We start from the raw sequence: 13,259 nt of genomic DNA, 5'->3' as shown, positions 1-13,259 counted from the left end.
GCTCAACAGAGGTAAATTAGCATCAAGTTGGACTACCCTACAAAACAGAACCAGGAATTTTTCTCTTGCAAGGTCATGGAGAAGGAAACTGAGCAAAGAAATTGAACTTAAATCTGAAAGAGACCAGTCTAATATTTATCAAGCATCTCTACCTAGGCTAAAATATTTAATCCTCTCAAAGCCATCTGAGGCATAGATGTTATTACTACTTTATAGATGAAGAAACTGAGGCTTAGGAATTTAAGCAGCTAACTCAAGGTCAAAGAGCCCGTGAGTGGCAGAAGCAGGATGCAAACAAAAATATATTTTATGTGGATATTTCTGATTCCAAATTCTGTGCTCTTTCCTAGGGCATCTTAGTTACCATCTGAGCCATTTTACAGATAAGAGAACCAATAATTTGTTTCTTCTGTCCTTTGACAGATAAGAAAACTGCAGCCCAGAGTAGTTAAGTGTCTTCACAAAGTCACACAATTATTTAATGCTGCAGAATTCAAAACCACTTTTCTGCAATGGATTTGCTGCCAGAACACAGGTATGATGAAAACCACCACTAAATCTAAGCAACAATGGGAAAGGGAAAGACTCATGTCAGTACTGTCTTCGCTGGACATGTAGATTAGGGCAAGTCTACTACCAGTGGCCATCCAATCTACAAATGTGGTGGAATCAACAAAAGAACCATAGAAAATTTTGAGAGGAAGGCTGCTGAGACGGGAAAAGTCTCCTCCAAGTTTGCCTGGGTCTTGGATAAACTGAAAGTTGAACGTGGGCATGGTATCACCATTGATATCTCCCTGGGGAAATTTGAGACCAGCAATGATGTGCCCATCATTGATGCCCCAGGACACAGAGACTTTATCAAAAACATGATTACAGGCACATCTCAGACTGACTGTGCTGTCCTGATTGTTGCTGCTGGTGTTGGTGAATTTGAAGCAGTTATCTCCAAGAATGGGCAGATCTGTGAGCATGCTCTTCTGGCTCACAAAATGGGTGTGAAACCACTAATTGTTGATCTTAACAAAGTGGATTCCACTGAGCTATCCTATAGCCAGAAGAGATACAAAGAACTTGCTAAGGAAGTCAGCACCTACATTAGGAAAATTGGCTATAACCCCAACACAGTAGCATTTGTGTCAATTTCTGGTTGGAATGGCGACAATGTGCTGGAGCCAAGTGCAAACACGCTCTGGTTAAAGGGATGGAAAGTCACCCACAAAGATGGCAATGCCAGTGAAACCACGCTGCTTGAAGCTCTAGATTACATCCTGCCATCAACTCGTCCAACTGACAACCCACTGCATCTGCCCCTCCAGACATCTACAAAATCAGTGGTGTTGGTACTGCCCCTACGGAGACTGGTATTCTCAAACCCAGCATAATTGTCACCTTTGCTCTAGTCAATATTACAACTGAAGTCAAGTCTGTTGCAATGCACTATAAAGCTTTGAGTGAAGCTCTTCCTAGGGACAATGTGGGCTTCAATGTCAAGAATGTGTCTGTCAAAGATGTTCATCCTAGCACGATGGTGCTGACAACAAAAATGACCCACCTGGGGCCGCCCCATGGCATAGCGGTTAAGTGCGCACGCTCCACTGCTGGTGGCCCAGGTTCAGATTCTGGGCACACACCGACACACCGCTTGTCAGGCCATGCTGTGGCAGCGTCTCACATAAAGTGGAGGAAGATAGGCACGGATGTTAGCCCAGGGCCAGTCTTCCTCAGCAAAAAGAGGAGGATTGGCATCAGATGTTAGCTCAAGGCTGATCTTCCTCACACACACACACACAAAAATGACCCACCAATGGAAGCAGGTGGCTTCACAGCTCAGGTGATTATCCTGAACCATCCAGGCCAAATCAGTTCTGGCTATGCACCTGTGCTGGGTTGTCACACAGCTCAAGTTGCTTACAGGTTTGCTGAGCTGAAGGGGAAGATTTATTGTCATTCTGGGAAAAAGCTGGAAGATGGCCCCAAATTCTTAAAATCTGGTGATGCTGCCATCGTTAATATGGTTCCTGGTAAGCCCATGTGTGTCGAGAGCTTCTTTGACTATCCTCCTCTGGGTCTTTTTTGCTGTTCGTGACATGAGACAGACAGTTGCTGTGGGTGCCGTCAAAGTGGTAGACAAATGCTTGCTGGAGCTGACAAGGTCACCCAGCCTGCCCAGAGAGCTCAGAAGGTAAATGAATATTATCCCTAATACTGGCCACTCCAGTTTTAGTGGCGGAAGAACAGTCTGAGGACTGTTTATCTCTATTGGCCATTTAAGTTTAATAGTAAAAGAGTGGTTAATGATAATGCATCATAAAACTTGCAGAAGGAAAGGAAAATGTTTTGTGGACCATTTGTTTTGTGTGTGTGTGTAAGTTTTAAGTTGTTAGTTTTTAAAATCAGTACTTTTTAATGGAAACAACTTGACCAAAAATCTGTCACAAAATTTCGAGATCCATTAAAACAAAGTTTAATGAGAAACCTGTGTCTTCTTTTGGTCAACACTGTTAAATTCCTATAGTACTACTTAGGTAAAAGAGTTGCCCATAATCTGTTTCTGGTATTCCATCTGCTGAAACTTCAAAATTTGATAATTCTGAGTTAAAATTTTTTTCTAGGTGGGAATTTTGTTTTTTTTCATCTTATCTAAGAGGAAGAATAATGTATATTTTCAAGGACATAGTGAAAAGCTATGGGAGGGGGTCTGTTAGGTGCAACTCTTCATAGGTTAGGACAGACAAGCAAAGAGTATCTTTGTTTATAGGTAAGCTACTTATATGGAGGCCAAATTCTGTAATATTAAAGTTCATGTGTTGCATGTAAAATTTTTTGTAGTTACATCATTATTGAGTACATTTATTGGTATAATTTCAAACCTTAGTTTCCCAGTTATTGGAATATGTATTCTCACATTTACAAATAATGAAGTCGTTTAAAGAACGTAAAGTGTGAGGCTTAAATAGCATTGAGGACTGCCCTGCTCGAGTTCATTGTATCTAGATTCTAGGGAAAATAAAGATACTGGAAGTTGAAGGAAAAAAAAAGAATTCAAACGTAGAACTTCTAATTTCCTCTCCAAGACTCTGTCCATTATGCAGATGACTGTAACAGTCTTCTAGGTCCAATGTTTATCATTCTTTAATATCATTTGTAACCTTTGTTGAGCATTTACTGCTTAATCTAGATGACGTCCAAGGTCATCCTGTCTCTGAAAATCTAGACAAGACTACTTCTGGTCTCCAACACACCTTGTGTTGAAAGTCCAATCCCCTGTCCAAGACTTCTGTGTATTCCTCAGGGGCTTACGTTCTCATGACCATCTCTCGCTTCAGCTGACTTCTTGTTCTCCACTTGGCATCTTGCAACTTTTTCTGTATTGCCACCTGCATTCTTGAACGACCTTCTTTAGTTTTACACGCAAACAACAACAAAAAAATTATTCACACAAAGCCTTTGTGTAGCAGATTTTACAGAAAGTTTAGAGAAATTAAGAAATAGATGGGGTTTGCACTGCCGACCCATAAGCAATTAGAATTGAATAATAGTCATCCTGTTCTATAAAGTCTTTCGGCTGATTTCCCATGTTGCTCAGACATTCTCTCTCCTTTCTGTCCCCTCCCACCACCACCAACGTTTTTCTAAATGCAAAGTAATTCTATCCTCCATTTGTTCTGCCCCCGACTTCTGAATCCTACTGTGGGCCTATGTTTTCCTACTCAAATGCTCCAAGGTATTTTCTTTTTTAAAACCATTTATTCCCAAAAGGAATCCTACTATTAACTATTTAAAAATATATATATTTTTTAACATCCACCCACTATACCACATGTTCTGTGGAGTGTACAAGAAGAAAACCTGCTCTGAAAGAGCAACTAATCTAATAGGGAAAAAAATGCACATAACTCAAATTCCTCTTGGGCCTCACAACTCCATGAAGACAATGAGATCACACAGTATTTAACGATTCAGCCTCTACAACATGCTCACCTCCCCCCAGGAGCCCCTGGCTTCATGTCTTGAATATAACGTGAAGATACGAGGAAGGCTGATACAGAAGAAACTCAGCCGATACAACTAGGAAAATGATATAACTTACAATTAGAGGAGGAAAGATGTCTGAAGGCTGAAGAAGGGAGTTACTAGAATGACCATGGGCGAAGAATGGCCCACCTGGGGTTTAAGTCAGCTATTTAGGTTTCTGAGCATGAGTCACTAGGCTCAATGGTAACAGCTTCTAAATGTTCGTTTGTTGAGTCTATTTTAGTTTTACCAACCCTCCCCCTCCAAAAATCTCGGTTTATCTGGGGTTTCCATTTCTGACCAAACAGAAAGTATTAACACTCAGAAAGCAACTGACAATGGAAATCCCTTTAACTTCTTATTACCACATTTCTGTTATAAGCAATGAGAAAAACTGGTCAAGTCAGTGCAAAGTCAGTTTTGCAAAACATGTTTTAAATAATGCTTCTACCACAAGTCCTCCATCCCTTATCCACAATTCCAAAATCCGAAGAGCTCTGAAATTCTAAAGTGTTTTATTCGTAAAGTTTCTAGCAATGTCATTTGGTGGCAAAACCTGCACTGCCCAGGTGTGAGGCTACTTGTAGTCTATCTTCATCCCGCTTCCTGGGGGTAACCGTGTGTTTCCTACAGAAATAATGAAAATGCTTGACTACAAGGTGCTCTTCCAGCCACACTGAGGGAGATACGTCAAGTATGGAGTGCAGGATCCACTTTTTCCAAAGTTTAAGACATTCGGAATTCCAAAACACATCTGGCCCCAAGGGTGTCAGATCAAGTGTTGTGTACGTGTATTGGCATTTGCTAGAGGAACCTGAGGGCAAAGTGGGGGGAAGTAATAACAAATGAGGGAAACTGGTATGGTTCCAGGGGCCCTATTTCCAGAAGGCCTAATTGGAATATGTGGTCTGTCAAAGGGAAAGAATACACACTAGATACAGGACTGTGGTGTACACATGTAGAGTCATGCAGAAGTTGTGGCGAGTGAGAATATTTGGGAAACCCTGTTAAGCGGTGCTTCAGCCACAGCCAGGCCCACCTGTTAGGGCCCCTGCCCAGCTACTCACCACCACATACTACGCAGGCTGATGGGGGCAGGACGATAAAATCATAAACATTCTGGTGGAAGTTTTCCAAGCTCCTCCTTTTTATTATAAGAAATCTGATCATTCGAGTTATTGTTTTTTCAGTGTTCATTTAATTTTCAGAATGGGGATTATTTTAAAAAGAAAAAAGACAGGAGTCTTTTACTCAAGTGGTTCTCAAACTTGGTAGCAGATCAGAAACACTTGGGAAGCTTTTTAAACTATGGATCCCACAGCCTGTCCCAGACCCACTGAATAAGGAGCTCCTCAAGAGGTTCCAAGGCACGTGGAGTTTTCAGAGTGCCCCCAGGTAATTTTGATGTGTAGAGAAGGTTGAGACCTACCGCCCCTTAGAATTTTTTTTTTTTTTAATTTTTGAAGAGAGAAAGAAAAAGACCTTTTCCTTATTTCTACATGAGGAATGAAAGTGTCTAAGATCCAGAAAAGCCCAAACAGGGTGGTGAGTACGCTCTACAGTTCTTGTTTTAATCACATGTGCTAACCACATAAAGGAAGTCTCATTTCTGCAAAAGCTATCAGTTTCTCTTTCATACTTATTGTTTGCAATCCCAGACAATATTAAACAATTTTGGGCCAATGATTTCATTTTCCCCACGCCTGAGGCCATGTATGTACCCTCCATTTATGTACCATCAAGGATTAAGGGAATGTCCGCTATACGTCTGAAGGAAAACCAGCATCCCAGAAATTCTCTGGTGTGTTGGATGGAATGTAGCAGAATCGGTGTCTTGACAGAAAGCCAACTTCTTTTCTCTTTCTTCTGCTGGAATATCTACACAATAAATTTCACATTCCTTATATGTATGCGCAAGCGATTTAGTTCTCTCTTTTTTTCTGAACCACCTCAAAATGAAGAAAATGTTGCAAGCTAGTCTCTCTCTTATCTTCTTGAAATATGACTCCACAAATGCTTCCCCTTTGATTGTATCATGTTTATCACCATGAGTGTTTGGTGTCTTTGTGATAGCTGACAATTCCTCCTCTTCATCCACTACTTGGGGGAAATGATCTGCCAAACAGGATTTATATTCATCATGTGTTGCTCAGTCAAATGTATCTTCCCAGCTATCATTTTTCTCTTTCCATTTGGATTTTTTTCTCCTTTCTCCTCCTTCAGGTCTCCTTCTCAGAGAGGCTGCCTTGATCCCTTGTTTAAACTGGGTTCCCTGTTAACAGTTTCTCAGAACACAATGTGCTTTTCTTTCATAGCACTCATCACAATTTAATTAAATGTTTGTCTCTGTGCTTATTTATTGAATGTTTATTTTTCTACTAGATGATAGGATATTTGAGGTCAGGAACCAAGTCTATTTTTTGTTGTTTAGTTCAGTTTGGTTTTTGTTATTATTTTTTGGTTTGGGGTGTTTGTTGGGGTTTGGGGTTTCTTTTTGGTGTTGGTGGGGGGAGTCCTTTCCTTTTATTTTTAAATCAGTGTCTAATGCTAAGACATAGTGGATGATAAATAAATATTTATTCAATCAATGAATTAAATACCCCAAAGACTCAAATAGGCTGGGGCCATTCGCTATAGTCACCAGAAGGTCACTGGAGGCTTTATGAAAAGCTGTCAGTAAAAGCAGAGATAACTGGAAACCAGAAAGCAGCAGATTAAGAAAGGCTGGGAGCCCAGGGAAAGGAGGCAGAGTGCACTCACATCTGCATAGCTGGACTTGCAGTTATCATGGTAAAACAAAAGTGTTCAAAATGCAACACTCTGACCAATGAGTTACGCCTAACGTGAACATTTATTTCTTTTCTTTTCTTTTTTTTTTTGTGAGGAAGATCAGCCCTGAGCTAACATCCATGCTAATCCTCCTCTTTTTGCTGAGGAAGACCGGCCCTGAGCTAACATCTATTGCCAATCCTCCTCCGTTTTTTTTCCCCAAAGCCCCAGTAAATAGTTGTATATCATCGTTGCACATCCTTCTAGTTGCTGTATGTGGGACGCGGCCTCAGCATGGCCGGACAAGCAGTGCGTCCGTGCGCGCCCAGGATCCGAACCCGGGCCGCCAGTAGCAGAGCACACGCACTTAACTGCTAAGCCACGGGGCCTGCCCGAACACTTATTTCAGAGTTGCACATACCATATTTATATAATTGTGATTCAGAACGAATACCTTGATGATGCTTTATTTGCTGTGGCAAAGGATTAATTGCGGCTTATTTTGTTGGCATTTATTTAAATGTCAGTAAAACTCTTTCCCACAGATATTAAATTTTATAATTAATCATTCATAAAGCCTTCTTTAATCAACTTATCCTTAAGTATTTCAAATTCTTGTCAGGCCCATTCATGTCCCTTGTGATGATGTAAGAATTGGTTTTAGGTGATAAGTTGACTATATCCTCCCGGAGTACATTTTTCTTAAGAGTTTGAAAACATTCATCTACATTAATCTGAGTTATCATGCAGTGGGGCCTAAGCCACAGTAAACACAGTATGATGAGTAGCGTCCGTCAACCCCAATGGCAAGTCATGTCAAGCATTCTCAAGTTCCTTGCATTTTTACGACAAGTAACACAAATTGATCCACACATTCAGTGCGTCGGTCAACCAATACTTGTGCGAGTGCCAACCATAAGTCACATCTGGGAATAAAATGATATATAACACTATGATATATAATATGATATAATATATAGCACTATGTCTGCCCTCATGGAGTTTATAGTCCAAGTGGAGAGACAGACATGAAAGCAAATAGGAGCAGTAAAGACTTACAGCAGCTATGATGGAGGCAAGTACAATTTATAGAGGAAAAAGGTGGAGTTTCGGGTGATAGGGGGGTCAGAACATCATCCTGACTTGAGCTGTATCTTAAAAACTGAGTAAATGAGGAGATGGGAGTGGGAGGAGCAATGGGGAGAAGGGGTGGTCCAGATATGACGAAGAAATGGATCAAAGACCCAGAGGCATGAAACAACATGGCGCCTTGAACATGCTAGTCATTAGGCGTCTTGCAGGTCATTAGGCACGGAGTGGGGCTCATTGAGAAATGAGACTGGAGAGGCAAGGAGAGACCAGATCATGGAGGGTCTTGTGTGCTATGCCGAGAAATTTAGATTATATTCTGTTGGTAATATAGTGCCTCCGGAGTGTTTTAAGCAGGGAGTGGCTTGGTGAGATAAATATTTTGGAGAGTTCACTCTGGCAGTTGTTTAGAGATTGAATTAGAAAGTTTCAGGCCTGGAGACATTTTATTCATTCATTCAAACATTTTTTTAAGTGCCTTTTAAGTGACAGATACTCATCTTAAGCTCTAGGACAACAGCAATGAACCAAAAAGACAAGATCTCTGCTCTCACGGATCATTCTAGCAGAGGCATATAGACAATAACCAGACAAATGACTAGATAAACAAGAAAAATAGAAGATAGCATTAAGCACTGTGCAAAAATGAAAATAGGCTGACATAAGAGAGAGTGTCCAATTGCTACTTTAAATTGTGTGGCTAAGAAAGACCTTCTGAGCAGAATCTGAATGACAAGAAAAAAAGTCACTCTATGATTGGAGGTAGAACATTCCAGGCAAAGGGTACAGCTGGTGCAAAATCCCTAAAATGGAAAAAGCTTAGACAGCTCAAGAAATGGAAAGAAGGCCAGTGTGCCCACTGAGTAGCAGCAAAGAGGTGAAGGGTAAGTGAGTAGGCTTAATAGGTAGACCCAAATGAGAATTCCAAGGTCATGTGACCCGGGACAATGTATTTGGATTTTATTTTAAGGGCCATGGGACGTCACTACATGGCTTTAGTTAGGCAAGTGGTATGGTCAGGTGTATATTTTAAAATGATCATTGGCTGCTTTGTGGAAGATGGACAGGAGTAGAAGTAGAGAGAAGTCAGAAAGCTATTGTAGTAGTCCTCGTGGGAGAGATCAGGGTGGACGAGTGATGGCAGTGGAAATGGACAGAAGCAGATGGAATTGGGATATGTCTGTATGTGGAGTTAAAAAGGACTTAGTGGTGGATTAAATATGGGGAACAAGAGAAAAAGTGGAATCAAAGAATACTGCCAAATGCTTGGCATGTGCAATGGATGGATGGTGGTAGTGTTTATTGGACCACATTAAACTTGAGATAACTATTGCATCCAAGTGGAGAGGACAAGTTGGCAAATGGGTGTACATGTCTGGAGTTCCAAAGAGAGGTCTGAGCTATAAATAATGAAGATTTGGAAGTCACCCCCATGCAGTGTTTCTAAAGCCCCGGGACTTGGTGGGACACCGGGGAGATGGTGTAACTGGAGGAGAGGAGGGTACCTAAGAACAAGCTCTGGGTGCTGAGAAGGAGTTGTAAATATAGTAGTCTCCCCTTATCCACAGGGGATACGTTCCAAGACCCCCAGGGGATGCCTGAAACCTCTGATATTACAAATCCTATATATACTGTTTTTGTTCCTATACATACATATTTGAGATGCAACAGCAAAACTACCACAAATTTCTTTTTCCTTCTTCACAATTCCAGGCATAGAAGATTTGTTCTTACCATAGATCTTAGCAACTTCAACATACTATTTTTTCTCTCCTTATTAAGTCAAGAACTTTTCACCTTTTCACTTAAAGGGAGCAGTTTTACAGCTTCTCTTTGGCATATATGAATTGCCAGCATCACTACTCTTGCGCTTTGGGACCATTATTAAGAAATATAAGGGTTACTTGAACACAAGCACTGAGACAGACATATCATGACAGTCGATCTGATAATAGAGAGGGCTACTAAGTGACTAACGGGTGGATAGCGCATACAGCATAGACAAGCTGGACAAAGGGATGATTCATGTCCCCGGCGGGATGGAGTGGGACAGCACAAGATTTCATCACCCTGCTCAGAACAGCACACAATTATAACTTATGAATTGTTTATTTCTGGGATTTTCCATTTAATATTTTTGGACCACAGTTGACCGCGGGTAACTGAAACCAAAGAAAGCAAAACTGCAGAGAAAGGGGGCTACTGTGTGGTTAAAAAAAGATACCGCGGCATCATAGAAGCCAAGAAAAGAATGGATGGCCTTAGAATATGATTGTAAGCAAAAAGTAAGATACCATGATAATAGGCAGAGCTTCTTGTACAAGAGCCTGGCTTGTCCATGTCTCTCTCGTTTGTCTCTGAAAACTTAGTGCTATCAGAGTATCCGGCAGAGAGTAGTAATAAAATAAATCTTTCTGAGCCTAAAGTTCAGGCAAGAGGTCTGGGTTGGAGGTTAATATAGATGTGGGAAACTTTGAAATTGAGGTCATGGTAGTGGGCAAGTGAGACTACCCAAGATTGCTGTAGAACAGGACAAAAGCCAAGGGCAGACAGAACCCAGAAAATAACATTTAAAGAATGTTTCGCAATGGAACATTTAGCAACATTTAGCAATGGAAACAGAGAAGGAACATTCAGAAAAACAGGATTGGAGCCAGGAGAGCATTATTATGGGGGAGCTGTGTGAAATGCTACAGACATACATAGAGTCCACTAGCAGACAGTGGAGAACAGTAGGGTAATATAAACAAAGAGAATCTTGGTTGTAGTGGGGGAAGAAGAGGGAAAAAGGTGAGGAAAGTAACTCTGGACTATTCTTCCAGGAAATGGGGAGTTATTGTTTAATGAGTATAGAATTTCAGTTTTGCAAGATGAAAAGAATTTTGGAGATTGGTTGCACAACAATGTGAATGTGCTTAACACTACTGAGCTGTACACATAAAAATGGTTAAGATGGTAAGTTTTATATGTATTTTACCACAATTAAAAATTTTTTTAAATGCAGGTGAACAGCAAAGGTAGAACCATCAAGAAACTGATGAAAAGAGACTCTTGTTCTGAGTTGGAGAAAAGGAGATGAATCGAATGCTGATAGGATAAGTTTGTAGATATCAGCACAGAAAATGGAGGGAAGGGAGTACAGTAACCTCACTTTTCTCTAAAAGTATAAGGTGAGGTCATCAGTGGGAACAGGAAGGCAGGCAGGAATTACTCCAATCTCAGTTATCCGTGATGTTTGAAAAAGAGAATAGTGAGATCATTTCACAGAGGAACCAAACCTTATTTTTGCCCTCTCCTCTCCTGCTAGACATTTTTCCCCCAGGTGTATAATGTGTTATTCTAGTCAGTTAATGAGAACAATGAGTCTCATTTCACAGATAAATACAAAATCTTGAATTTGAAATTATTCAGACTTATATCCAACTCAGCATCCAAATAGTTCTTTTGTTCTGGTTGAACAGTATCAATAAGATCGTGACTTCCACAGACAAGTCGTTTTGAAAATTTGTTTATTTGTTAACAGTTCAACTTGCAATCTCAGGATGATCTTAAACAAATCTAGAGGCATAAAAGAGGAATACTAGTCATTTTTATTTTAAATGTGAGTCGCTTATAATATCTGAGTTGCGTGCATTCATTTTATAATCTCATAAAAGAAGCACTCATCATATCAAAAAAAAAAAAACAACACCAAAAATACCTACAGTGAAATATCCTGGCACAATGTTACTCTGTGTTGCCCCCTTGATTATTAACGCCAGTGAGAACAGGAACAGAGCAGATGTGCCTGAACCTTGCCTGGCATTTAATTTATTAAATTAATTTATAAAATTAATTTATTAAATACTACCTGGCAGTAATATTTTACTTGCTTGTCAAATTTTCTGTGTATCTATATATACAGGCTTGAATTTTAAAAAGAGCAGTGTATAGCTACAATTATTTTATCAAAGAAATGTTTACAAACAATTTTTTTGTTTTATTTATAAATATTTCAGTATGTATTTCTAAAAGCTAGGAGCTCATTTTTTTTAACATAGCAGTACTATTATCACATCTAAAAAAATTAACAATTCCTTAATCTCATCACATCTCTACTCAGCATTTAAACATAACAATGTATTTTCCAGTAGTTCGAATGAGGGCCCAAATAAGCTCCATATATTGCAATCGGTTGATATGTCCTCTAAATCTCTTTCAATCTATAGGTTCCTTTTCCATCCTTCTTTTTTTTTCCAAGCCTCTTTTTTTTAGATTGAAATTGAACAACGGGTCAGAAACTATTCAAGATGCCTAATGGATATTACCCTATTTATTAATCACCAGAACCCCTTGCAAGTAGATGCTGTAATTACCTAGAAACAAGATCAAGAAATGAAGGCTTAGAAAAATGAATACACTGGCAGTGGCACAACTGTGTTTAAGTCTGCAGAGCTTCTTGACTCCAAAGCCACGTTCTTTCTGCTAACTACAGCCTCCCAAGTCACCAAGTCATTTGGGCCTCCAAAACCCAAGACGACCTCTGTTTAATTTTGAAATGCTATTTAAGCAAATTTGAGCCTAGGCATCCCAGACATCTGGGTTTCTGTAGGGAAAGCAGGAAAGAGCGTCAAACCTTGTAACCACTTAGATATTTCCAAATTTTCGGAACCTTTATGATTCCCACAAAAGCAACAGTGATTACTGAAACAGCAGCTGAGAGCCCATCTCCCCAGCCTTCCACTTTCAGTTTTAGCTTTTAAACTTTCAGGAGTGAGAAGGAAATGAAGAGGTTGTTGTGAGTGATCAGAGAGTGCCACAAGGATACTGAGATCCAAAATGGCATCTCTCATATTATTGAAAAGACAAGGTATAACAAGTGTTGGAGAGGATACGGAGAAAAGGGAACCCTCGTACACTGCTGCTGGGAATGTAAACTGGTGCAGCAACTATGGAAAACAGTATGGAGAGTCTCAAAAAATTAAAAATAAAACTACCATATGATCCAGCTATTCCACTTCTGGGTATTTATCCAAAGAACATGAAAACACGAATTTGAAAAGATAGATGCACTCCTATGTTCATTGCAACATTATTTACAATAGCCAAGACTTGGAAGCAACCTAAGTGCCTATTGAGAAGATGGGTATATACAATGAAATACTACTTAGCCATAAAAAAGACAAAATCTTTCCATTTGCAACAACACGGATGGCTCTTGAGGGTATTATGCTAAGCAAAATACATCAGATGGAGAAAGACAATTACCATATAATTTCACTCATATGTGGAAGACAAACAAACAAAAAAAGATATGGAGAACAGATGGGTGGTTTCCAGAGAGGAAGGGGGATGGGGAAAGGGGGAAAGGGGTAAGAGACATGTGCACATGGTGACGAACGGCA

General features: G+C 40.0%; 1 pseudogene; it reads left to right on the top strand.

Annotated features, from left to right (window-relative positions):
• The first annotated feature begins 569 nt into the window (after positions 1 to 569).
• Positions 570 to 2,206, top strand: LOC131408209 (elongation factor 1-alpha 1-like; annotated as a pseudogene).
• The last annotated feature ends 11,053 nt before the right edge of the window (positions 2,207 to 13,259 follow it).

This window comes from Diceros bicornis, chromosome 7 (genome assembly GCF_020826845.1).
Source record: "Diceros bicornis minor isolate mBicDic1 chromosome 7, mDicBic1.mat.cur, whole genome shotgun sequence".
In the NCBI taxonomy this organism is placed as follows: domain Eukaryota; kingdom Metazoa; phylum Chordata; class Mammalia; order Perissodactyla; family Rhinocerotidae; genus Diceros; species Diceros bicornis.
This window is presented reverse-complemented; position numbering and strand designations above follow the sequence as displayed.